This window comes from Desmodus rotundus, chromosome 11 (assembly GCF_022682495.2).
Source record: "Desmodus rotundus isolate HL8 chromosome 11, HLdesRot8A.1, whole genome shotgun sequence".
NCBI classification, from domain to species: Eukaryota; Metazoa; Chordata; class Mammalia; order Chiroptera; family Phyllostomidae; genus Desmodus; species Desmodus rotundus.
The window spans coordinates 98,944,125-98,971,717 of NC_071397.1; the positions used below are offsets into that span (position 1 = coordinate 98,944,125).

At 50.3% G+C, this 27,593-nt stretch overlaps 1 protein-coding gene across 3 annotated transcripts in view; it reads right to left on the reverse strand.

The window, feature by feature from the left end:
* Nucleotides 1–27,593, reverse strand: part of PRKN (parkin RBR E3 ubiquitin protein ligase) — an 889,581-nt gene that overhangs the window by 197,473 nt on the left and 664,515 nt on the right. The window lies entirely within an intron of this gene.

Here is a 27,593-nt window from a genome sequence, read left to right on the forward strand (position 1 = left end):
TCAGAGAGGGGGAATTAAATGGCTCAGGTGACAGGTTGGAGACACAGATCTTAGTTTCTGTATGACAAGGAATGTCCTTCCAGACATTCATAATTTAAGGTGTGTCTGTTTCCTTACTTCCTGAGTGGCTCAGCATGCTCTTTCTCGTTGCCTCATACAGAGTCTGTCTCTGCCCTCTCCCCCAGCACTATAGCCAGTGTGTGGGACAAGCAAGTCGTGCCACCAGAAGTGTTAAGTGGCATCTGCAAAGAGAGAGAGAGAGACAGACAGACAGAGAGAAAGAGAGAGACCTACTAAGACAGAGAGACAGGGAGAGGGAGGGAGATCGAGAGAGGGATTTATGGGTATTCACACCACTTTGTTTGCCTCTTTCCGCACATACTCTGCCTTTCGATTTTGCAGTTTGGCCAGTGCGGCACTTCGGTGTGTCTCTTCTGTCTGTCTAGCAGCCATGGGAACGTGTGATGTCTTTGTCTGCCAGGGGCTCGGCACGAACTGGCCCCATCGTGGTGTCTGGCCTTGAAGGCAGACAGTCTGCCTTCGAGAGGGTCATGTGCGACCCTGGCCACCTCATTCCCCAGACAGCCTCCGAGGGGCTCTCTCGAGCTGGCACTGCCGGCCAGCTCCAAGGTCATGGCGCATTCTGGGTTCAACACCCAGAACTTACTGCGCAAGGTCTTCATTATATTAAAACCTCCTTCGTGACCCCTGCACGATGCATGTCTGTTAAATTTTCATATGTACGGGTGCTCTTTCCAGCAGATTACACTTCACACAAGCAGCAGATCAGGGCTGCTTTATCCCAGGGAAATCTAATACTTATCTGTAAGAAGAGAGGTTTAGGTTTAATTAAGACATATACATTTAAGATTTATCCCTGTAATTAGATACTTAATGTCTGTGTTCAGAGTGCACTAATTAGGTTCTAATTAGTGGGTCAACACAAGGAAATCAAAGGCACTTTATCCTCTTGGGTGACTGTGCCCCTCCCCACAAATTACCTAAGCTCTCCGGGCTCCCATCAGGCACCAGGAGCCAGCATGCCCTTAACTCTCTGAGATGATTTTTCCAAGTTCAGCAGGGACAGCAGAATGACCGGGTCATGGGTGGTAACAGGCCAGTTCCTACCGGTTAAACTCCTGTGTTGGGGTGGGGGTGTCCCAGGGCTCTGCTCTTCCCCAGAAGGTCAGGGACTTCTTACGCAAAACTGATTTGGAGAAGTTACCCTGCTTCAGCCCCTTGAGGTCATTTGATATGACCAGGGGTCACCTGAGACGTGTTCCAGGGGTCACCTGACACGTGTTCCCGAGTGCCAGTGCTCTGTTGGTGGCTGAACCTGGTGAGCCAGTCTTCCCCACAGGCGGCCCCAGAACGGCTGGCAGGGCCGCTGGCAGGCCAGTGAGGGCTGACTGGCTCAGAGGACCGCCGTCCCCTAGGGTTCGGTGGCTATTAAAAAATCCTCCATCCTTCAGTGCTTTTAAAAGTTCCTTTGTAAATTAAACACCAATAGTTTCTTGGCAAAAGATCTCCAGGTACCTCCACACGACGTTTTGTATATAAATCACACACATTTACCAAGAGCGCTGAGCTGCAACCCACGGGTGGAACGCAAAGGCAGAATGTGCCCCGTCATCTGCGGGGGCTCCATGAGCCCCACACAAGGTTCGTCTGGTTCGTGCACGGAACGCAGGCACTGCCACGGGCCCGCACATTTCATGTTTCCGCAGTGCAGAATCCACACCGCCCTGCGGCCTTTCCAACCTGTCCACACACCGTTCCCACCCTCTTTTTATTGTCCTACCAGAGCGAACGGATGCTTGATGCGATCCGTCCGGCTGGCTGCTGGCGCTTCCCGTCGCAGCAGCGTTTGAATTGATGCGGACGTCCACCCCGCAGCAACTCAGTCACGCACGGCGCGGAGCAGGGCAGCACCCGATTCATCAGGGATGCTGTCTGTGTTCTGCACACACATCTGAGGGCAGCGTCATTTATACCCAAGAAAGCCAGGCCGGGGGCAGACAGGCCTAATGCATCAGTGGCAGAGGAAAATGCGAGTCAGGGTATAGTAGCCACAATCAGCCCCAGCAGGCGCCTGGAATGTCACGATGTAATGCCCTTTGAGTACAAGGGGTATGATGTAATCACCAATTTATCAACCAGAAATGAAGGCCTGTCCAGCAGAATACACGCTCATATTTACATAAGAAAACCTGTTCACGTTGGGTTCTGACCCAGCGGCTCATGTTGCTTTAAGTATTTTTCTATTGATAGTTTCATTGTTACACCCTTAAACTCGTTCAGCTCCAGCTTCTGAGAAATAATAGTGCGCAATGACCATTTAAAATAAATTATTTGTTATTGATACTTTAAAGTAATAAATAATATCAAAATAAGTAAGAAGTACCTTAGTTGTGTAGATTTAAAGAAGTAAAAACATTACACAAGGTTCTAATGAAGAACAGGATGTGAGGTCCTCTTGCACTATTTACGTGATTTTGTAAGTTACTTGTCGCATGCGGGAGCCGGGCCAGAATGGCACTAAAAGGTAAGAGGAGACGGCAAACCAGGTAACACTTGAACAGAGAGTCCCCAAGAGCCCCAGGTGATTCAGTTATAAAAGCTGAATTTGCTGTTAATACTCAAGCAACACAGCTTTGCAAACTGCCTGAAAATGCCTAGATACTACACTCAAGCGTTAAACCTGCCCCGGATTAAACACAAACCCTTTACTGGAACCCCACACACCTTGCTCCATCAGCAATGATGCTGACATGCTGATGGAAACCTTTGTGTTGGCCACATGGGGCGTAGACTGAGTGCCATGTGGGGTGGCGCATGTGGACTGCCTTGCCTGTGACGGGCACTTCCCGAGCCTTGGGCAGGGAAACTGCCAACTCAGTTTCACTCTCCAACAACGCTGCACACCGATTCCTCCCAGTGAGAGCCCTCGGGGGTCACGCCAGTCCCCTAGCAGCTTCTCCCGATGAACTGCAGCCTCGTTCCCGGCCACACCGGACTGACTGGCTTGCACAGCCCGCTGCCCAGCCTCTGCCGCACAGCGGAGAGGCACGCAGTTTCCTGTGCTGTAAACACCGTGTTCGGTGACTTCAGTGTGCTGTATCTACTCTACTGTGTGTCTTGAAAGTTTTCCCACCATTTGGTAAGAAAGCATCCTCAGCATAAGATTCGGAAGGTCAGAGACTGACCTTGACCGTGGATGCGTCAGTGGAACTGTGCAGACACCTGAAAGGGAAACCCCACTTGTAAACGGATCAGCAAACCTGTAACCTGCGGAGAAAGACTGCACAGGGACACGGGAGCACACTGCCATATCTGCTATCTGGTTGTTTCAAATGTTATTTAGGTAATGGAATAAGATGCAGTGAAAATGAGGAGAAAAAGAAAACAAAAATTAAAAACGAAGTTGCTAAAAATTTAGTAGCTGTTTAAAATCCAGAGAGTCACTTCTGTTAAACGTAATGACATTACTTCCCCTTTGCTTTTGGGAGGGTTCCCTAGTTGGTACCTTTCCTGTGCAGCCATTTGGACAAGTATTAGAGCACGTGCCCCGGAAGCCCTCCAGAGGTGACGGCTCCAGGGAGAAGGAGAGGTGGGCAGCACCGGGCAGGGGCCACCTGTCAGGTGGAAGAGAGGCCCTCTCCGTGCCAAGAGGGACAGGACAAGAGCTCGCAGGGAAGGCCCAGCCTGGCCGCCAGGTTCTGTTCCTGGTTTCCTTTCTGGCCCCACACTCTGGAAAGTGATGGTCAGGAAATTTCTACCAGCTGAAGGTCAGGCCATCCCAGAATAATGGGACCTTTTATTGCTTCTTCGGACACACACTGGGAACCAGCAGGCTCATTCAGGAGACCATGCTTGTACAGTCCCCGGGGAATTGGGAGAAGACAAAGGGACATGGTGAGACCAGGCGGGGCACACAGAGAAAGCTGGCCCTGGTCGGGACATGTGGTCCCCTCCCTGGCTGGACTTTCGTGTGGGCTCTTAACTCTGTCTATGGACTGTTCTCAACACAGTAGCCCCTTGGGTCCCATGCAGCATCCTTGCTGAGAGCCTTTCCACCCCTTCTCACCCATCTAAAGCACAAGTCCAGACCCTCGCAGCCCGCAGGCCCCCCCCCCCCCCAGCCCTGCTGCCTGTCCCCGCCTGTCCTCAGCGGCTCTTCTCAGCCCTCTGCCTGGGCCAGTCACCAAGCTTGCTCCCACCTCAGGACACCTGCCCTTACTGCTCACCCTGCCCACCTATTTTCATGGCTGTCATCCCGGTCCCTTCGGGTTTGCACTCAAACGCCCTCCCTCAGGGACCTGTGAGCATGCCAGATGATGCGAGGCCCCTCCCTGTCACCACACCGGAACTGCAACCTGCTCTGCTGGCTCTCAGGGAACCTATGTCTCATTTACTGTAGATCTGCTCCCTTATTAGTTTACTGTCTATCTTCACTGTTACCGTGGAAGTGCTGAGGACAAGGACAATGCATAGTTCCCAGCTGTATCTTCAGCACCCAGGACAGCGCCTGCCGGATAAGTAAGTACTGAGTAAACCTTCAGGTACAAGTAAGTAAGTCTCACCAAATAACATAAGTCGCGTACCTCTGTATGAAAGAACAGAAGCATTAATTACACAGAGAGGAAAAAAAGAGAGAGCTATCCTCCAGAAAGCCGAAAGAGAAAAAAAAGGCTTGAAACTTTGTAGTTGTGAAAGTCCCAAGGAGTCGCACGCCGCGTGTTGGTGAAGTCGAATCTGGCAGCCCCTCTCGGGCCCACACTGTCCTGGCTGGTAGGCTTCGGTTACTGCGCACATCAGCTGCCAGCTCTAATTCATTCTAGGGGCTCCCATGGCGGTTGCCATGGGGGCCGGGTGGTGTTGTTTGTGGGAAGGGGGCTGGGTGGAGGTTTATTGGCTGGTTTGCCCTAAAACTGTATGGCCCACCTGGCCAGGGGTGGGCAGTCTCCTCTGCAGCATGTATGACTTGGGCGAAATCACTCACTGCTCTGTGCTTTTGTTTCCTCCTCTGTAAAATTGGGCTGTGATTATGCGAGTTCATAATCCTTCACCTGAAATCACAGGTTTCAGAACAGTTCTGAGCTTAGGAAGGTAATACAATGTATGCATCACATATTAGGTAATATAGCAGGGTCTCACGGATACATGAATATATCATCCATAAAATATATGAATATTCCCACTTAGCAGGACAGAGGAAGGATAGGAATAAACTCACGTCATTTAGTGAAAGGTTTTGCCTCTGAAAGAGTTCAGGTCAGACAAGTGTTCCTTCTGGATGAGTCAGAAATATTAGACCTTATCTTTTTGTTGGGTTAATGTATTTAAAAACTTACAATTTTCATGAAAATGCAAATGACTTTCATTATTTATGGTTTTAAGTAGTGATATGCCATTACCTTTAGCATAAGTTCAGCTCTTTCTCTCTCCCCCCATCCTTTCTTCACCTCCTTCTTTCCTATGAGACCCAGGCTCCCAGTGGCCAGCCCTGGGGGGAGAGGGGTCATTGTGGAAAAGATGAGCAGGCCACCCTGATGGAGGGGAGCTGCTGCAGCATGAAGGGGAGCCTTGGGGGTGGGGGGAGGCTGGCTTTGGGCTGGAAGCCCTCCAGAAAGACCACCAGTCCCCTGGGTCCTAAGCCACCCCTTAATTAACTTGCCATCAAGTCACACCAGAGCTGTCACCACTGTGCACAGTGCTCCCCTAGAGCACCCCCTTCCCCTCCTGAGCCCCCTGCATGTGTCTGTTCCAGCCTTGCCCCTGAGAGGTCGATTTGGAAAGGAAGCTTCTCTGGAAGGCTTGGAGTCCTGGGCCGCAGCACACTGGCTCAGCCCGGACCCCCCCCCCCCCCCCCGGGCTGGGCTGCTTAGTGCACTGGAAGCCCCAGCAGACATGCACGTCCAGTAGGAAGAGAGTTACGGCTTCTCCCCGCAGTTCACATTTCTCAGGACAGACCATCAGAGCAAAAGAAATAGAGGGTCTTGCAGTTAGGGGAGAGAGGTGCAGAAACAGCATTTCAGCCAAGCTTGTTTGATTTGTTCCAATTGCCAGCAGAGTGGAAAGGGCTTCCACTCCAGCTTTCTAAATGGCCTGAGTATGGCAAATCTGCTCCAGGAATCGTGGCTTTATTTATAGTTACGACAACTTCTTAGAGTTGGGATCCCTTAAAATATAGTCCAATACCAAAGCCAAGCAGCAAAACAAAAGCCTGGAGAAGAATATCGAATTTTGAGAGGTTACATGTCAAAGTTAAATAGGAGGTCTGGCCAGAAAAAGTTAAACCATTGTTAATAATAACGAGAACAGTTTGCACGACATCGATGTAACCTGGCAGCCAAGGACAGTGGACTGGAATGCTCATGTGTGAACAATGATGACTTTACTGTACTAGTCAGTGGGTGGTAGATGCCACTGAGTGAGCACATGTTCTGTGTGGCCGTCACATTCAAAATGACTGAGAGAGTAGAGTAACGAACCTGCATCCAATTTTGCGTTAAGCTTGAACATTCCTCCATAGAAACTATGCGGATCATTCAGAAGGCCGCAGCTATGGGCAACTGGTAATTGGCAGCTTCATCACGACAACGCGCCTGCTCATGCATCACGTCTCGTGCAGAGTTTTTTGGTGAAACATCAAGTCACTTGCTTGACTCAGCCCCTACAGCCCAGATTTGGTGCCCTGCGACTTCTGGCTTTTCCCAAAACTAAAATCATCTTTGAAAGGGAAGAGATTTCTGATTGTTGATGAGATTCAAAAAATTTGATGGGCCAGCTGATGGTGACTAGAACTCTGCGAGGCTCCAAGGTGCTGAGATTGAAGGGGACTGAGGCGTCATTGTCCTGTGTACAGTGTTTCTTGTATCTTCTTCAATAAATGTCTGATTTTCCATAGCACATGGCTGGATACTCTCTGGACAGGCCTCGTCGTATGCTGCTGAAAAGCCACGAAGAATTCTAATTCACTTTCTAAACAGTGAGGACATTTAATATTTCAATATTATGTCACGTCTCTAAGTCTGGGGATCCAGCTACATTCTCTGATGAAGCCTAAACAGGTTACTTGATGTGGGGCAGAATGAATAGTTGAGGCTGACGCAGAAGGAAGAATTGAATGTGTCCACCGAACAGGCCACACATGTAGACCTTCAAACGGACTGTCCTATCGATCTTCCGTGTTTTCATGACTACCTGGTCATTTCCGTGTGGGTGGTATGAGATAACATCTGACACCGTCCACACCCCACGAACACACGAGGTCCTCTTCTGATATCCCCCATTGTCTCTTACCGCCCGCGCACCAGGAGCGTTCAGCAAGGCTCCACTTAGACTCCCGCTTCCCTCTCTCTCTCTCTCTGGCTCTCAGCTTCCAGTAGGGACCCGATCCTGTCTCTTGACCCTTTAGATTAAGGTGGTGATTTTGGCTCAGAGCAGTGATGTTTGAACTTAACAACAACAACGGCAACTTTGGTGGTCGAGCCCGTTGTTCGGACTGCCCTATGCGAGCACCTGTCATGTGAAACACTGAAATAATCTGGTCGCTTCAGCGTCCCCTTCACCCTTCCAGCAGCCCTGAGGAAAGGTCCCCACTGACCGAGCAGGGAAGGGTCCTGAATCTCCTCTTCCTGGCCTGGCCTCTGCCTACTGCAGTCCAGGGCCATCGGAGTCAACTTTCTGCCACCCATATCAGCCCTGGGGAAGGGGGCAGCATGTGGGGCAGATCCAGCCGCCTGGTTACCCCCCACCTGGGCACTTCCTACTGTCCCTGCATGTTAGCACACGATTCTTGTCTTGTAGCCTGCGTCTTCATCTCTAAAATGGGGCATAGGCAATGATAGCTCTTTTGCGACACTCTTGGACAAACCCTCCACAGGGTTTTTGGTTCCTCTGAACACTCACAGACAACACGTTTGTTCCGCTCTGGAGAACAACAGATTTTGTCCACTGGTAATTGACTTTAAGAAAGGTACTAAGAAGAGGTATGTGTCATTGCCAAAAATAAGGCTATGTGTGAAGTTGGCAAACTACTTTGGAAAAATCTGACTTTCCTGGGAATTCTGTTTGCTTTAATACTTTGGGTTTAATTAAAGGAAAGGGAACTAATTCAGCATCACTTTAAAGTTCTGAGTGATGTGAGCAGACTCGCTTGGGTTCCAGACGGGTCCATAATTTCTGCCACAAAGAAAGCAGCAGAGAAGGGAGATCAAGCCCCCCCCTCCCACCGCCCCAGCCAGCGTACTTGGAAATGGTCCCCGAGTCCTGCTGGATTCCTGGGCTGAGCCTTGTCTGCCTCCCAGTGTACCAGTAGCCCTGGGGAGCTGGACACTTGTGTGCTGAAGGCCGCAGCTCCCCAAGAGAAGAGTGGGGGTGGTGGGGTGCATTCAGGATCTACTGGGGGCTGCACTTCATGGTGAGAGAGGAGACAACGAGTGACCCCTCTGGGCAGTTTCTGTCTGGTGTCCTGAAATGTCTGTCCCTTTACAAGCAGGGTGACCAAGGAAGGTCTGATCTGTAGAGGCATGGCAGCTGCCGACATGCTTGCCCTCGCAGGCTGTTGGGAGGCTTCTGGGAGCTATCTGTGCAAGCTTCCCCAAGCCCAGCCTGGCCTGCCTCTTACCCCAGGGCCAGCCACAAAGGTCCACGATCACTCTCCGGTCGGAACCTGGAGTCCCCGCCGCTGTGGGGCAAACTCCACCACTCTTAGCACGGGCCACCAGGCCCTTGACACAGTGGCCCCGCTTGCTGCTCTGCTTTATCACTGGTCACCCCAACCCATGGGCCGCATGCTGCCTCACTGGCTTTACCCTGTCCTCTTGCCAGATGTGCAGGTCCTGCCACCCCCCCCCCCCCCCCCCCCCCGCTTCCTTCCCCTTACCCAGCTTGTCCTCCTGCAACTTTCTCCACTCCTTTCTGCAGAGTTTATTCTTCTCTGGTCCCCAGAGCCCTCCCTGACACCCAGGCTGCAGAATTCCTCACATGTTTTCATGGAGGCCAACGAGAAGCTCCTTGAGGTCAATGGCTGGACCTCCTCAGCTCTGTGTCCTGAGGTCTTGCCTGGTCCCAGGCTTATAAACATACACACTCCTTAAGTGATGTGTTGATTAGATAAATGGTTGAATGAGTAGTGTGTTCTGCGTTTCATTTTAGGCAGCAAGATGATAATAGATTATGCCACAAAAATGTTCACAGTTATCTAAATGCAGGTTGTAAATGAATGATAGTCCTTGGTATAATATTTACGTTTTTCTTCATTTCTCAAATTTCACATTACACCAATGATTAGAGGAAAAAACTGAGAATTTACTAATGTAGCTGTGCAGGCAAGCAAGTAATGTTAAGTATTAGTGTTAGCCTTTACTAGGGACAGCCTTTCCTAATAAATGTTCTGCACACCTACTATTGCCTACATGAGTGTGTGAATTAGTGTGATACAAATTACTTCTGGAATTCCCTTGATGTGATGTGCATTTTATTAATTTATTCTGACCTTATTCATTAGCTTCAGTTTTCCATGCATTTCATAGCTATTAATCTTGCTCATTTGGGGGCAATAAGTCTTTGCCGCTATATATGCTGACATTCATTAAAATGCATCACTGTGACCCTATCTTTCTACCAAGACCTTCGGCTCGGAGGTCCCAGCCTTCATGTGAAGGAAATCAGGTTTGCCTCCCAAACAAAAGAAGACATCAGTGCGAGTGGAGGCTTGAATTTCCTCCTCAGAAAACGGAGTGGCGCAAGGCTGGGTACCGATGTCACTTGAGGATTTTAAAGAGAAGCACTACATTTTTAAACACAACGTAAAGTTGCCTGCTTCTTAAAAGCACAGGTAGCAACAAGCTGAGCACACTCATGGGCGCTGCAAAAACTGACCTGCAGACTCCGGGCGACGGTGCCGCGGAAAGGATGGCTCTCTGAGTGAGGAGGTCACTGAGTGAAAGGGGGCTCTCAGCTCGCCCTCTACGCCACTGCCAGGCGGGGGTCTCTCTCACACCCAAGACATTCTCCGATTCTCTGCAGACACCCACTGGTCACCCCGCAATCCAGTTCAACTCTGAGGCCATCTACCTGGGCCCCTCCCCCCCAGACCACCTCCCTCCCTTCAGGGGTCAGTAGTGAGACCAGGTTGTTGCCTGTGCTTCTGACCAACCAGTTAGAAGTCGGAGGTTCTCAGGAGCCCCCCCTCCTCGGGTTCCATGTCATTTGCTTGAGCAGCTCACAGAATTCAGAAAAACAGTTCACTACCTGGGTTACACCACCTAGGAACAGCCAGATGGGAGAAATGCGCAGGGCGAGGTGTGGGCGCGGGGCTTGGAGCTTGCCCGCCCTCTTGGTGGGCACCGCCCTCCCAGCACACGCTGAGCGACCTGAAGCTCTCCGAACCGGCCTCCTTCAGGGATTTTTACCGAGGCCTCCGTATGCAGTCAGGACTGATTAACCCACAGGCCTTGGGTGACTGGCCCAGCTGCCAGGACCTGTCCCCTCCCTGGACTGGAAGTGCCAGCCCTCTAGTCCCACGATCGACTGCCCTGGCAAACAGCACCCATACATTGAGTATCCGGGGGACCCCAAAAACCGTATCCTTAGCCTAAACTCAGGTGTGGCGGGAAGGGCTTGTTATGAGAAACAACTTGCCTCCTCTCACCTGTGCCTTTGGAGCTATTTTGAGAACCCTGGACAAAAGACCAAACGTGACAACAAATGATGCTCCCTTGGTGCTTACCGCTTGGGAGACCGGGGTGGTGGGGGCAGGGGTGAGGAGCTGTGGCCCAGAAGGGGGACAACCACCAAATATTTATTTCTTATCATGAATCACAGTGTCTTATTTCTTACCATAAATCCCACTATGCCTGGTTACAGAAGGGGAACTTGGTGCAAAGCCCTTTTTTAAAAAATCCTCACCAGAGAATATATTCACTGATGAGAGAGAGAGAGAGAGAGAGAGAGAGAGAGAGAGAGAGAGAGAGAGAGAGAGAGAGAGAGAGGCATCCACTGAGAGGGGAACATCGCTTTGTTGCCTCCCATACACACCCCAACCAGGGATGGGACCCTCACCCTAGGCATGCACCCTGCCTGGGAATCGAGGCCACAACCTTTTGGTGCACGGGACGGCGCTCCAACCAGCCGAGCCTGGCCAGGGCTGTGTGCAAAGTCTAATGTTTTGCTCTCAGAATCATAGCAGGCCAAGGCAACACGACTAGGTTTCAGTCACTCTCGGAGAACGAGCCGCCACACATTGCTTTTCAAAGTGTCAGCCATAAGGCAGACCCTACCGATCGGAACTGTGAGTCTCCCAGGAATGTCACTTCAAGGGCAGCAGAGGCCGCAGGTCCCCACATGGAAACAGCACAGACACACGCTCTAGCCGCCCATGCTGTCACGGCCAAGGACACACACCCTCGTGGGGACACTGCCTGCTTCTGGCCCCGCCCCCGCCGTGAGTCCGGGTGCTCAGCATTTTAGTGGCTCGTACATCAGAGCAGTGCGTGCAAGTCTCGATGGATTTGACCTTTTCAATATTCCACAGTGCGACCGTCTGGCTGCTCGGGTCCCTCCCCTGCTTATAATTTCAGTGACCTGGCTGGGAGAAGCGAGCCGGCCAACCCATAAACGAGGAGAGCGGCGGAAAAGCGAAGTCGTAAAGCCAGCGCGGCCGCTCAGAGACGACATTAAGGGATTATGATTTTGATATCTCCCACTCTTTTTCTTTCCAGGGCAAGTGATCGTAAATTGAAGAGAAGAGAGAGACAAAAATACTGACCAAATTAATGCTCTTGTTTGCCTCTGGTACTATTATTCCCCAGTCCCTCGGTGGCCTTGGCCTCTGTTCGCTCTAGTCCTTGAAGGTTTTATTCTAGAAACACTTTGTCTCAGTCACACTTAGTAGAAACTTAAACATAAATGTCTATTACTCCTCCGTGGGACTGATGCTTTTCAGAGCCGTGGCGTGTTCAAGAGGAAATCACGGACCCCCAAGTGCTGTCTCCTGCACTACTGCTCTGCTGTCAGACTCCTAGCTCTAACACGTGACCTCACTGCTATTTCAGCCCCCCCCCACCTCCCCCAGAAACACAACCGGAATCGATGAGTCTGGCATTGTCTGCTCATCACCAATGAGGTGCCCCGTCATTCGGGCCCTCTCCGTTCCCCATGGAAAGAAGGGGCAATCCACACAGTAAAAGCCCATCCCTCCCCCACACAAAAGATGTTCCCGCCCCCAAGTAGTTCCTTCTTTTCTCCTGCTATTAGCTTTCTCACCCCACCATTCTTTCTATAAAACCCTTCCACTGGGCACACCCCTCCCAGGGCCCTTCCGGTTGCTCGGTGGGATGCTTGTGAGATTCACAAGTCACTTCATAAAGCCCACGAGATCTTCGATGTATTCAGCTGAATTTTGTTTTTACCCAGTGAAACCTCCAAAGCCCGTAAGATGTTCGGTTCACTGGCTGCGGTCCTGTGTCGCAGCAGCCATGGGTGTGTTGCCCCAAGCCGAGTTCAGCGTGCTGGAGGACTCTCAAATGCAGACCAACCACACCGATGATCACTCAGCCTGCAGGCTGTGTGACAGTCAACGACCCTAGTGTCTAGGCCGCACAGATTCTCGCAGAAGACGGAGAGAGGCAGACAATGACTTATGTGCCAGCTGGACACATTGTGTTACAATTCTGATAACAGGAAAAAAAAAACAACCTTAACACCATTAATTAGCCATTTGTCCATTTTTTAAATGCTAATGCTGGATGATAAACAATTCTTCACGTCAGTGTAAATGTTTAAACAAAATTGCAATAACCGCAACTAGTGTACAGGATTTTTTTCTTAGCAATTAGTTTAACAAGCTTTTTATTTATCTATGCTATGGAATGCAAATATTAATCTTAAAGATCTCATAACACATTCTCAACTTCAAATTTAAGTTCTAAAATTAAATAAGGCCTTCCTTTCCTGTACTAATCTATAGCAATTTATTTCACAAGCACTCTATTCCAGGATCATATAAAATTGAAATTGCTATAAAATATTTCCATTGGATTTCCTACCCATCAGACATGAAACGGCACCATCAATGCCTTCCTTAGCCGGATCTAGAGCCCTGCTGATCGGGTCCGTCCTAAGTGTGAGCTAGTGGGATGGGGAGCCACACACAGAGGCCAGTCGCAGCCCTGCATCGCCCCTCATTCACTGGCGACATCGTTCTGGAGGGCTGTCCGCTTGGCCTGGCCTTTCCGGCACTAGTGATGAAGTGTGATGGAGCCCAGGCAGCCCCTGCCCACACGGAGCTCTCCCTTCAGGGGTTGAGACGGAAAAGAGGGCGGCGACCCCAGAGAACTGTCAAGGAAGCATGAGTCCTTCCTCGGGCGGTGTTGTAGCACAAGGTGTCCTCGGAGAAGAGCGCGATGCTGAGGCTGCTGGGAGCAGAGACCCAGGTGAAGTCAGAGCATGGGCCCCGCAGAAGCTGGAGAGAGTCCCAGATGGAAGGGACAGGACACAAGGGGCTGGGCGAGGAAGGGTACTGGAAGATTCCAGGAATGCTGGGGCTGGTGGGAGGAGGAGGACTTGGGATGGTGGCAGAGACATAGCCGGCCGGTCCCCTGGCATTGCAGCTGCTTTCACTGGCTCGGCTGTGAAGCTGCAAGGGGAGCTGGAGCAGAGCAGGGACATAATCTGATCCTTGGAGCATGGGAAATGCAGGGGGAGGCAGGCAGGCAGGCAGGTGGGGGTTTCATCTTGGAGTTCAAAGGGGAAGTGGGGCCTATGGTGAGGAGTATTTAAATCAGTTAAGAGCAGAAGGCACTACCCAGGGAGGGAGCATGGGTAGAGGAGAGGGAAGTGGGGCAGAAAGGGAGCTAAGGCTGAGCCCTGGGGAACACAGCCTTTAGACTGAGGTCTCGGGGACGAGAAGAAACCAGGGTATCATCTCGCGTCTTAAGGTGTAAGAACGATCTTGACAGCTCAGCAGTCGCCGTAGCGAGCTGGCCGCCAGTGGGTAGCTTTTCCTTGTTGTTGTTTCTTTGTTGATTATCTCAAATAAATAAGTATAAATGGATTAAATTGCAAATTTTGTATTACCATGCTCATGAATTATTATTACTGCTACGATAGCCCCTATCAAGCTACTTTCCACTGGTCACTATACAAAAACTTAATCCAACAATTATCATGTTCCATTCATTCTGAGATGCACGTTTTTTCACCCTTCTGCACCTCTGATGTCAGAATGTGTGATACAATGGATGGCATCTTGCAATTATAACTGGAGGCACTTCTTCCTTCTTAGAGGCACGCATCAAGAGAGATGCATCGTGCAATCTGTGGCATCTTAGATTTGATTTAAAAAATATATATTTGAAGTAGAGGCTCCTTCTCCCTGTCCCTAGTTAATGTAAAAATAGAAGGGGTGGGGTCCCACGAAGCTTCCATCTGGGATGAGTAGTCACTGGGATGACGAAGAGCCCAGGGGAGGAGGGGGGCAGGGACAGGTGGCGACTTGTGGACACCCCCCGTCAGTCACCCCTGACTTGCCCAGGCTTCCCCATTGGTCGCTTGGTGCCACCCACCTGCAGGGACTCAGGCCCCGCAGAGGAAAGTGAATACAATGTTACACTTGCTCGGGGGCCGCTTCCAGCTCCCTTCTCCAGACACTGCTTTCCCAGGTTTTGACATTCCTGAAGAGCAGAAGCCACGTCTCAGTTACCATGTTATCCCCAGAGTTTAACACAATGCCCAAAGATAGCTGATGCTAATAATTTTCAAAATTTAATCGCCCCCCCCCCCCCCCGCCCACCAACTACTTGGGTGTAAAGATTTGCGGCCTGTAATCTCGGAGGCAATGTGGCAGCGAGCCCCGCCCCCGAGCAGCCATGGGTGGAGGTTACTACCTGACTTGCACACATCAGGTGTCTTATCTGAGTGCCCAGGACAGGATCCTGGGGTGGTCTCCATGGAAACACAGAGCGATGCTCTCAGATCCTTGCACAGAAACAACACACGCATCTCTCAGGATTACAAACCACACGTGGCATTTACAGATAGGATAATGACCTGTGTAACAAGACATGCACTGTAATAATGCGCCTGATAAAAAGGCAGAGACAGCTGCGAGGCTGTACTTTACTCCTGGTGGGGCAGGTGTGTGAAGTTCACGGGCAGTGGTAGCCAGCAGCCGGAGTTAATCTCCCTCCTCTCCTTGTCACCCTGTCCTGCGCTCGCCTGCTGCTCGCCGTGCCCCTGTGCCGTTTTCTCCTCCTGTGATGTTTTCCTGCTCGGACGTCCTAACCTATCACTCTGCTGAATCCTCCCCCTGCGCCCTGGCTTACATTCTGTGTTCCTTACGAGAATGTCCTCAAGGGATTACAAAGGACTTTTGAAAATAAAGGCATAAAATATCTTACAGTTCCTACGGTAGCTTTCGGTGTACTGGAAACACCTAGGAGAGCGGCCCTGAAAGTCGATTTGAAAATGCATTTGAGAGGCGGGCAGTGGTGGCAGCGGTCACATGTGCCGCCTTAGGGCACTACAGGGACTGTGCCGAAGTCTTGAATTGTCCTCTGTTCTCCTGTTTCCTGAATCAGGTGACCTCGGAGTATTCTGAGTCCTAAATGGGTAACAGTTGATGGGGACTACACTTCCAAAACAATTCCTTTTCCTTCTTGGACTCCAGACTCTCCTCAGACTCGGCGTCTGGGTGCACGCCGGGGCATTTGAGGAGGGGCCGCTGGCCCAGTGGGCACTTGGTTACTCAGCAGAAGCACAGCTGTGAGGGCAGCGTCTGACAGTACCTGTTGGGGTGGCCATATGGTCCGTGCCATTACAGCGCTGCCTACCAGGGGGACGGGAGTCATATCAATAGGTCCTATTGGAGCAGTATCAACTAGAATCTGTTGGAGTATTAATAGATATTATTAGGGAGTCTAACAGTATTTCTCAAAAAAGGATTTTAAATTTTCTGTTAGATCAGGGACCACTGCTTCATTGATTTGCAATTCTTGGGTCAGTGACTGAAGACAGAGGACGCTCCTGGGCAGCCGCAGCTCTTGGGTCTGGTTGTTTCCGTGACAAGTCAAAGTGCCACAGAGCAGGGTCAGCAAGCTGGCCCGAGGACTAGCGTGGCTTTATTTTTTTAAGTGGTTGGAAAAAATTGAAAGGATACTATTTCATGATAAGTAAAATTAATGAAAATTAATGAAAATTAAATTCATGAAATTAAATGCCTTTGTCCTTCCTATGTGATTGGAACCAGCCACGCCCACTCATTTAGCGCTGTCTAGGGCTGCTTTTGTTCGGCGGCTGAGAAGTCGGCGGACTGTGTGTCCCGCAAAGCCTAAAATATTTACCATCTCACTCTTTGCAGGAAACTTCCCCAACCCCGGCCTCAGAGCTGCAGGTTCAGACAAAGGTTGACCTGTTCTGAGGATGTGACCATCTGGTGTCACTTAGGGTGCATCTGTAAGACTTTGTGACCAAATTCTGAAAAGAAATGGGGTCCCAGCAGGGAAGAGCACTCCAGGAAAAAAGGTGGCTTTGTCAGACTTCAGGGGTGGAAAGCAAAGCTCATTGATGGCACGGTTTGTGCCCTGATTACTCTGAAGTGGTGCTGACGTCACCGTCAGTCCTTTGTCGTGGTCAAGCGGAGCTCACAGAACCACTCGGCACACCACCACTGCAAACATCCCTTAATGAATATGTATTTGCGTTGGCTCCTGGGCTCTATTTTGCATCGATTCTTGGGATTTTGCAAGTCGTGAAACGCCCCAGATCCTTCGTTAATGCACCCTCACCTGGATGAAAAGCTGTAAACGGACCAGAACAGTTCTATGTGAGTTATCCGGGAAACCGGTGGTACAAGTGGAGGGTGGCTCTTCTGGTCTGAAAAAGAAGGAATGGTAGGGAAGAGAAAAGAATCTCTCCAGCGGGGCCTTGTCCTTGCAGAAGTGTTTGGCAGGGAGGATGGTGATACTAAAGAAGGGGGTATTCACCAAAGGGCCGGGTGTCTACACCACCCCCACTCAGTACCACACAGAGCAGGCACGGGGAATGGGGTGAGTTACAGCTGAGTCTCGGGGTCTCCACTTCACGGCTGTCTGACCCGAGAGCCTCGGTTTCCTCGGCTGCAGAGCGGGAGCTTGGGGCCAGCGCTGTGACGGCATTGAAACAAGATGGCGGAGCAAGAGGGCCTTCGGAACTGTTCAGTGGAAACTTGTGTTACTGACACCAGAAAGCACACTGAAGATGTCTATTAAAATTCACCTCTGCTAAAGTTAAAATTTAAAAACTTTCTCAATGGCAACATCAACCTCAGGAAGCTAAGAGGAGAAAGTGAAATGTTATTACTGAATCCCAGGCTCATCCAACACTTGGGCACTTGAATTGAAGCACATGAACTCTTTGTGAAAGAAAATGAGTTTTTTGTCTACTGAGACTGATAACCACCCAACAAAAGTAGTATTTTACAGAGGTGAAACTGGCTACTCGGGGGCCCCGAATTTTCAGTTGTAGTGAAGAAGGAAATTGGGCAAAGAAGTCTTTTAAGAAGTGCTACCAGGCATCACAGCTATTCATGTAAAATAGTCAAGGATGTTGGTTTTAAGGCTCTCTGGGTACCTAATCCGTATCCTGGAACTCAAGTTATTCAAGTAGTAAAAAAGTGCTAAAGCTCTATTTTTAATGGGATTACTTCTGATTTAAAAAATCTCTTCAAAGTAAGAGTCAAGACATAAAAGATGTATTGATTTAGAGTCTAAAACCCTATTTATTGAAAATGTTATGAAGAAGCACGATACTGAATCCCCTTCTCAATGAGCCATGGGCCCACGCGGAACTTTGGAACTATAACAAGCAGCTTCTCAGCAGCGCCCGTGAGCTAGGCCCGCACACGAGGTGACCCGCGTGAGAGAGGAGTCTGCACTCTAATTCTGGCGTCACCAACTTGCGGTGTGAGTTGAACAATTACTTCATTTCTTCGAGGCTCTGTGTTCCACGGCTAAAACGGGGACCCTTGTGACAGAGGTGCTACCCCGGCCATTGTAGACGTGGAAGGCGCTGGTCAGTGCCCTGCCCCTGGCGGGCTGGAGGGAAGAACACTGAAAAGTTCTCAGAAACGCCGGGTGCCCTGGCTTCCCAGTGCGGACCTCCTATCGGTGACGGCATTGATCCAAGGAGAAAACCTCTCTGTTTCACTTCCATTTTGGTGCCTGCTTTGATTTTCTCTTAAGAAAATAATTTTCAGGCTTGGAAAGGCACGCACAAGGAAACGTGACGTCCGTCCCATGACGCTCTCGCTTCCTGGTGTCCACGAGAAGTTTTCACAGTGTGAATCAGTGCAGAGTTCAAGGGAAGAAGGCTGCACCTCCCCGCCCCCACACCCCCCACACGCAGATGTGTGTGCATCCTTGTGCATGCGCACACGCACTCCAAAACAATGCACGTTTATGACAGGTGCAAACATGGGCCCCAGATGTTGGTGTCTCCTGCTACAGGGACACCTAGGAAGCAATTATTCTTCACTCAATTTCTAGCTCAAATTGGAGACCGATAGCTCAGGAGTGTCAGCCGTGTGGGCCTGGGACGGGTAGGTATGATTCTAATAGCCCTGCACCTTCGCCATCTACAGGGCCATCTATGAGACCGATAGGGTGAGACAAAGTGTCTTATCTTTCCAAAGCAGATGCACTGCAGCGAGGCTTGTCTCCTGGAGCAGGAAGCTAAAGACGCCTGCGAGGCTGGCCTGGGGAGGTCCCTGCGGCCTCTCTGGGAGGACTGGGCTGAGCTGGAACACGCCAGGACAGCTGCAGTTGTGACCCCTGGGGCAGGCCTCTGAGGAATCTGGGGCTCCGGCTACAAGTGAGAATGTTCTGGCAGCATCCGTCCCCCCTCTCCCCCGCCCCAGCAGTGTTTGAAGTGTTTCCCACTGGGGCTTGTCCTTGGCCAGCTGCACTTGGAGTCTTTTTTAACACCCACCTGGAGAACTACAGACAGTGAAAAAGGCCCTGAGCATAAGGAAATGAGGTTTAATCACAGGGAGATTTGGTTTAAAATCATACCTTTTTTAGAAACAAAAATTTTTCCCTTTTTCAATTCAGAACCAACTTCATGTGAAGTGGGGTAATGCCAGCGCCGTCGGCCCCGGGAGCGGGGAACATGCCAGGGATACATCGGTTGTTCTAAATCACCTTTCCGATGAAGAGAGGGGAACGCAACGAGGTGTCAGGACGAACGTGGATGGGCCTCCCCCTCCCCCTCCCTAATGAGAGCACTCGGTATTTGTGACGAATTAGGCTGACTCAGTAAACTACAGCAAATAAATCCTCTGAGCAGTTCCATTTTCCGACCGCTGGCTAGGCTAACATGCTCTCCTAAACAAATAAATATCTCCGCACGGACTATTATCGACAGCAACCGTAAATCCTCGCGACACTGGGCAGCGTGTGGCAGGGACACCTCGCCAGCAGCCGTGCGCTCTGCTGTCCTCCGGCAGCCATTTGAGTCGCTGCCTGAACGAGGGCTGCCCTTCACTGACCGGGGAGGCGGCAATGTGATGAATGTGAGGAGCTTGCCTGCGAACACTAGAGCGGGCGTTACAATGGCGCGTGCTTACAGTCTCCGCAGTCACGAGTCTGGAGCGCCAAGCAGAGCCACCTTCTCAGGGAGTGTGTCCGTCCCAGAAGGGACAGAAGCAGGCTGCCTGTCCATCCGCCAGCGCAGGGTTCTGGGAAGCCCTGCTCTGGCTCCAAAACATCCTGAAATGAAATTGTTTTCCTTGCTGGAGAAATGTTTCCTTGTGGAAATGTATACAATTAAAATAGAACTTTTCATAAAACTGGGGAAAAAAATCACAAAATGAAAAAATGAAAAGCCAGTGTGTTTCAAGCCTGTCTGTGAAACTCGCCAGGTTGTCAAGCACTCAAGGACACGTGTTTCATTTTGACCACTGCCTGCCAAGACCCGGGCAGGTCTTGTGTGTCCGTCAACATGCGTGTGCACTCGTGGTCCATGCACAAAACATATAATGTTCCTGACGGCAACTGTGTGTATATAATTATTTGGAGTTTCGCTTAGGGACCACTGAAAAATATGACGTCACAGTGGGTAAGTTCTTAGTTGTCAAAATTGTTTATCTTTTTTCAGTGGCAACTCTTGGAGTCGATCGGTTGTTTTTTTCTGCTCGTCTCTGCAAATACTGGTTAAGAAATCCTTTTATTTCAGTGGTGGCCAGGGGCGATGTGTTGACAACGGCATGTGGTTTCCTAGCGTGCTAATTCATAGAGTGAATTTTAAAATGGGACACTCAGGTAAGCTTTGCCTCCACTTCGGTTCAGTGTCAGGCAATTTTGCTTTAGCGCTCTGACGGGCAGCCCAGGAGGTGTCTGGGCTTCCACTGACCATGCACTCGACAGAGGACGCACACTGTGTCAGGCACGGTGCTGGTCCAGGAGGCCACCGTTCTGGTCAGCACCAGCCTCTGCCCCTCAGGAGCCGTGTCCCCAAGGGGAGACAGACACCTGAACTTCCTTTTCTCCAGCCCGAGGTGGTAGCCAGGGCCTTTGTTGCGCTTTCTCAGAGGGTGTTGGTACTGCGGGGCCGAAACAGAAGTTGGCTGCTGAGGGCTAGTGACAACTCTCCCACCCCCTGCGGAAGCCCGGGTCCACTGATGATGCTGGGAGTCCTGGAGGTGGAGGACAGAGGGAACAGGACAACGGTGGCAGACGCTTCAGACTAGGAGAGGCCCAGGGGTTTGCAAGCAGCCACTGAAGGAGGGGCGGTGGGGTCTCCAAAGAGAAGCTGCATAGTGCTCCCCAGAAGGCAGCCCCACGTGGCACCGGTGGGCTTGGAAACGGCAGCATCTGGAGGTCCTTCCAGTGCCACAGAAGCCGTCTCAATTCTTGGCTGATGCAAGGGAGGAAAAGCGCCCACCCGGATAGCAACTGAGGCTGGATTTCCTGGTCGGCCTGGAGTCAGATTTCATTCGACTTCAAGAGAATAAAGCTGTGTGGCATTTCCCACACATTCAAGTCTGCGGCTTAGAATCTGTGCCCACCAGAGCATGCAGGTAGGTCATCCCCGAGCACGCTGATGACGGTCTGAACAAGACTGCAGGGGACAGACAGAGGGACGTGCGATTAGTGTCCCGGACCAGGCTCCCTGTGGGAAGGCTGCACTATGTTGCATCCTGAGGGCTGAGCAAAAGTCAGGTGAAGAGAGACGAGGGGTTAGAATTTGGGAACTGAGTTCAGGAGAGTGACGTTATTGGGGAATGATTAGGATTGTTGCTTTTTTGTTGAAGATTTTCCTTCACTTGGCATCACAGGAGACAGCAGGAGGCATGCTCTGGGGCCGGGGGCCTGATGAGGATCTCAGAGGAGGAGCAGAGTATGGCCCTGGTATAAAAGAGCATCCTTATATGGCACAGAGAGCAGCTGACAGGTGCTCAGGATGGACCCGGGGCCCCAGGGAGAGTCCTTCCCCACTGTGCGCCTCAGTCCCCACTGCGCGCCTTGGTCACTGCAGTGGCCCAGAGGGAACCCATACTGTCCCCAGCAAGGCTGTTGAGCGTCTCTGGGAAATGACAGTAGAGACACGAAGTGCACACCTGGCACATGGTAAGGCTCTTTACAATCTCCTCTTGTCCTAAAAGCAACAAGGAGCAACATCGGTCTCTAAGAGGGATACTGGCACGACCATACTTGCCCTGTAATTATCTGGCAAAGACCCAGGCGGGTAAAATCCAACACCCTGGCAGCACACCCCGGGGCAGAGTTGGGGAGGGATGGGCTCTCCGGGGGCTGACTCAGCAACGAGACCATCAAGTGCTGAGAGCGGCCCAGTGAGAACGGCTCGAATCCCTGCCCCGAGGGGAAGACAGGATGGTGTGAGTGGGAAAAGGTGACTTCATCCCCATCTGTAAAATGAGGGTTGTGTGCTCACTACTCCTGGACCCTCTAATGAGGATAAAACGAATTGACTGAGAAGTTAAAGCGCTGTGATCGAGGTTGTAGTAGATGCAATACGACAGCCGGGGCTTGGTGCAACATCTCACCATTCCCTGCCAAGGAAATCTGTTACAGGCGTCATTACGAAAAAAAATGACCAGTATTTAGAAAATGTACGTAAGTGATGACCTGGGAAAGCCCAGCACTTTAAACACAAACGTAGGTTTCTGTATCTATGAGACATTTTCCGAAAAAACCGAGATAACTTCGCAAATAAGAGTTTCAGTGACAAAGCGATCATTATTCTCATCAGGTTTATATGTTAGGTCTAGAAATTGTTTTTATAAAAAAAAATACCAACAGTTGCTATGCAGCACTTCACAGATTTTAAGGTGTCGTCACGAAAGAACTAGAAATGAGCTTCTTTCAGAACAGAAGGGCCGCTCGTCACTCAGGCTGTGTCTGCCTCTAGTGGGTCAGCGATGGAGCTGGAGTTCCTTTCTGCGGAGTTACGGACTTTTGGGAGCTGAAACCAGTCTGTCTCAAGGCCGGTGGTAACACAATCTCACTGTCTAGGGAAACAGTGGAAACGCGCTCGCTTGTTTTTCTGTGGAAACAAGCACAGTTGGGGTGGCTTTCCTGTCCTTTTCCTCCGCCATTCTTTTCCTTCACGAGGCCTCCGCTTCTCTGAGTGGAATGATCTTTCTGGAGAGGGTTCCGCAAACTCCCGTCAGCCACACGTGTTCCTGTCGGAGAGGCCGTGCGCTGGTTTCCTCGGGGCTCAAGACCCCATCTGACGAGGTGGGTCCAGGACCACCCCGCCGGCCGGCGCTGGGTGGCCTGCTCCATCATCGGGACGGCCTTCTCCTTTGTGAAATATCATTTGCAATAGACACCAACTGCCCCGTGTCCCCGTTCAGAGAAGGGGTCCTGGAATGGAGACACTGGCCCTGTGTCCCTGGAGGCTTCGCCAGATGGCTGTGGTGCCCTGTCAGGAAGGAGGCCAGAGACCAGGCAGCTTCTTCAGGGTCAGAGCCAGGCAGCCGCCCTCCTGCTGAACAACTTGGAAAAGTGGAGATGCACCCCCAGCCTGAAACCTGACCGATACTGTTTTCTTGCAACAACGACTCCCTAGTGAGGCCCTTTCCAAGATCTACCAGCTTGTGACGCGTCATCACGCTCAAATTTGTACCGAGACGGACCCTGGCGTTGTGGCTTTCCTCCGGTGCAGAGAAAAGCCTAATGATCGGACCCCTATTGTAACAACTTTTGGGGTAAATTGTTAACCGTCCGTGATCTGAGGGAGCTGGGTTTTGCCTTTTGAAAGTGGTGCCTGTGACAGCACGGGGGACTCGTGACCAGCTCTGAGGTTCCTGGGAGGGTAGGCCATTCACACTGAATTAGCAGCACCACTTCCCAGCTGCGCCTGTCTTTCCAGGGGGACACCTCGAACCCCCGCAGGCTCTTGGTGTGTTCAGTGGCTCTGCGTGAAATGCCCCTGGACGGAGCAAAGAGTGTGGGAGCCGGCATTCACCATTTCTGCCTTTCCTTGTTCCCCCTCCCGCCGCTTTCTCCCCGCCTGTTTACGATCTGCTTTTCTACATAGTTAACATTGTAAATGCCTTGGGTAGAAATTACATGCACATTATTATAGTGCTTTTTATAAACTTTGACACCTTGTTAACACTGAAGACAAATTTTAAAGCATAAATCACAGGAAAAATTATTAGTGAGTTTTCTTCCTATCGATCCTATCTACCCAGTAGATTCCCATGAGCTTCAAAATAAATTTCAAACTCCCTCAATCAGTACTAAACTTCTCTGAAACTACTTCCCATCACCACATGGGCCCCAGTTAAATCAGAATCATGTTCCCTGCCTTCAAGTCTTCGCCACCTCTGTTCCTTCGACCTGAAACACACTTAACCCACACGCCCCCATGCAAAGCAAACCGCGCCATCTCTTCTGTAAAGCTTCTCAGACCCGCTGGTGGCCTGCACACCCCCACTATAGCTGGAGCCGCACTTGATCTTGAAGGTACGGCCGGTTGTTACTCATTTTATTTCCTCAAGGACAAAGGAAACCCAGTGAAGACAGAGGCGCTTTCTCATATTCTCACATAAAAATATTAAAATAAGGTCCGTGTATTTTATATTGGACATGTTTTCCTGTCTTTCGAAGCTGATGACGCAGAGTTAGAACACCAGAAAGCCCTGAGTGCCCACTGTAAAGCGGAAATCTTCGCCCGTCGCACGATTCCCCACTGTGATCATTAATTGAAGAATGTTAAAGGTAAAATTCATAAGGAATTGTTTCATGAAGTACTTTCCTTAGCCTCATCTCTAATTCATCTGTTTCCATTTTTTCTTTTTGCTTCATGTCTCCCATCCATGAACAGTGAATTTTATTTCCTTCCCTCTTCAATCTTTTAAAATTTCCCCCCTAATTCCTCCTCTTGCAAGTCGACTCTCTGCCCCTGAACCAGCATTGCCGTCACTTACAACTCACCCTCCTCCCTGAGCCCGCGTCACCACCCTGTGCGTCCCGCGGACTCTTCAACAAAGGCGACAGACACGCTCGTGGGGGGTGTGTGTAACGGCCTTCAGTGGGTATTTTGTGAGCTTGTGATTATTTTCAGCCCCCGGCCCTGGCCCTGACTCCAGCCCCCCATTCGCTTGTCAGGGGAGTCTCCTGGCAGCTCCTCTGGAAGAAGGGAGGGCACTGTGATGTTCCCTTTGCCCAGGGACAGCGCACGGCAGGACTGGAGGCTGAAGATTGGAGAGGCGTGGTCTCAGAACACACGCCAGAGACTGTGTTCTCACGCTCACACCTCAGAGAGATGGGCTTCACCAGAGAGTGTCACCCCACTCTTCCAGTTCACGTAAGCCTTCTGCGATATGAAAACCACAACATTTCCAAAACCTACATTTTATTCTTTTACGAAGTTCCCACTGGCCACCACCAAAATCACGCTGGCTCTGGCTTGGGCCCCTGCACTTTTCCTTCCGGGAGTCTGACTGGGTGCCGGTTATGGCAGGCGCTACGCCGGGTGGGCGAGCATGACAGTGGCTGAAACAGAAAGGCAGACACACCTGCACTTGGGGTGGGGGTGCATGAAAAATGCATCCTGGGGCTTTCACACTCGGCGCCCCACAAGGGCTCAGGTGGGCTGTGGGCCACACTGTGCAGAACGCCAAGCCCTGAAGCAAGGACTTCAACTGGCAGCAGCTCTCTTAGGTGCCCACAGCCCAACCTTTAAGACACGGAGGGAGACTTGGCAGTTTCAGCTTCCGCTTCCAAGGAAGCAGGTCCACGTGTGATTGCCGGTCCGTTCGGAGATGAGCCTGTAGAGCGGGGCTGAGGTTGCCAAGGGAAGCTGGAAGCTTATTGCCTTCCACCTTTATTTCTTTCAGCATGAAGACCATGAGGGTAATCTCTTCTCGGCCAAAGAAAAATTTAATATAGCGCTCCCCGATGCCTCCTATTTAATTAATCGTCTCCAGGCCGTCCCCACAGCGTGCTCACTGGGGGCCCCAGTTTTGTCTCGATGTTTGTTTGCATCAGAGAGGAAATGAAATTGTCCACAGAAAAGTGAATCCCGATCCCTGTTCCCGCCAGGCTGGCCGGAAAGTTATTGTTTTCGTATCAGTTTTAATCAACGGTTTCCGTAGTGCTCTGCATGTCAGCGGCGCCGCGAGAACTTCCATTTTCACTGTGGATTAACCTCCGCACGCACCGTTTTGCCTTAGCTTAGCCGTTACTAAGTTACATATCACTTCGGAAGGAACAGGTCAAGTTTATGTGTCTGGACTGCTTGGCATGCTATAGGGACTGTCTAAAGCTTTTCTTTAATAAAAGCTATTATTTTCTATGCCGAGAAATCACTGGGGCATCGGAAAGAGCGGGGCGGGCCCACTCGCCAACCCAGCAAGCACTGGGCCTCCTTGGTCAATGCGTTCCCGGGTTAAACTGCTAGTTTTCCTCTTTAAATGTGAGCAGTTTTCATGCCCAGCTTAGCCAGTCATCAGTTTTATTTATTTATTTTTAACATAAAATAATTCTGGAAAGAAATAAGAAAATTAACTTAGAATTAAGTGCATTATAACAATAAATTGTGCAGCTGGAGGTGGGGGCTCCTCATGCGCACTGGCTCACACAGCCACGAAGAGCTCCTGTGCGGGATGAGCGGGGGGGGGGGGGGGACGCACCTGCCAAATGACGTCATCCTGCGGGAACAACCTCGGGGGCTCAGTCAGCTTCCTGCGGCCATACTCTTGGCCTGTCCCTTTAGGAGGGCTGTCCCAGGCTGTCCCGGCCATGGCAGGCACTGCTCTGGGCCTTCCTTACCCTCTGGCCATTAGGACAGCTCTGGTGTGCAGCGGACCGTGCAGGGGAGCCACAGTTGGGTGGACCTGACCTTGAATTTGAAATCTGATGTTAAGAGGCCCTGTTCCAGACCAATATCAGCAAAGGAAATTGAAGCAGTCATCAAGAAACTCCCATCACACAAAAGCCCTGGACCAGATGGTTTCACAGGAGATTTCTACAAAGCATTTAAGGAAGAACTAACCCCTATCCTTCACAGACTATTCGAAAAAATCCAAACTGATGGAAGACTCCCAAACTCTTTTTATGAAGCCAACATCATCCTAATCCCAAAACCAGATAAAGACACAACAAAGAAAGAAAACTTCAGGCCAATATCGCTGATGAACATAGACGCTAAAATTCTCAACAAAATATTAGCAAACCGCATCCAGCAATATATTAAAAAGATCATCCACCATGACCAAGTGGGATTCATCCCAGGGATGCAAGGATGGTACAATATTCGCAAATCAATAAACATAATACATCACATCAACAACAGCAAAGACAAAAATCACATGATCATATCAATAGATGCGGAAAAAGCATTTGATAAGATACAGCACCCATTTCTGATAAAAACACTCAGCAAAGTGGGAATAAAGGGAGCAGTCCTCAACATAATTAAGGCCATATATGAGAGACCTACAGCCAACATCACACTCAATGGACAAAAACTTAGAGCTTTCCCACTAAGATCAGGAACTAGACAAGGATGCCCTCTCTCACCACTCCTATTCAACATAGTATTGGAAGTCCTAGCCACAGCAATCAGACAAGAAAAAGCAATAAAAGGCATCCAAATTGGAAAGGAGGAAATGAAACTGTCACTGTTTGCAGACGACATGATAGTGTACATGGAAAACCCTATAGACTCCACTCAAAAACTACTCGACCTAATAAATGAATTTGGCAAAACAGCTGGATACAGAGTCAATACCCAGAAATCAAAGGCATTCCTGTACACCAGCAACGAAACTGCAGAAACAGAAATCAGGAAAAAAATCCCATTCGATATAGCAACAAGAAAAATAAAGTACCTAGGAATAAACCTAACCAAGGAGGTAAAAGACCTGTACTCAGAAAACTACACAACACTGAAGAAAGAAATTAAGGAAGATACAAACAAATGGAAGCATGTACCATGTTCATGGATTGGAAGAATCAACATTATCAAAATGGCCATACTACCCAAAGCAATTTATAGATTCAATGCAATCCCTATTAGAGTACCCATGACATATTTCACAGATATAGAACAAACATTGCAGAAATTCATATGGA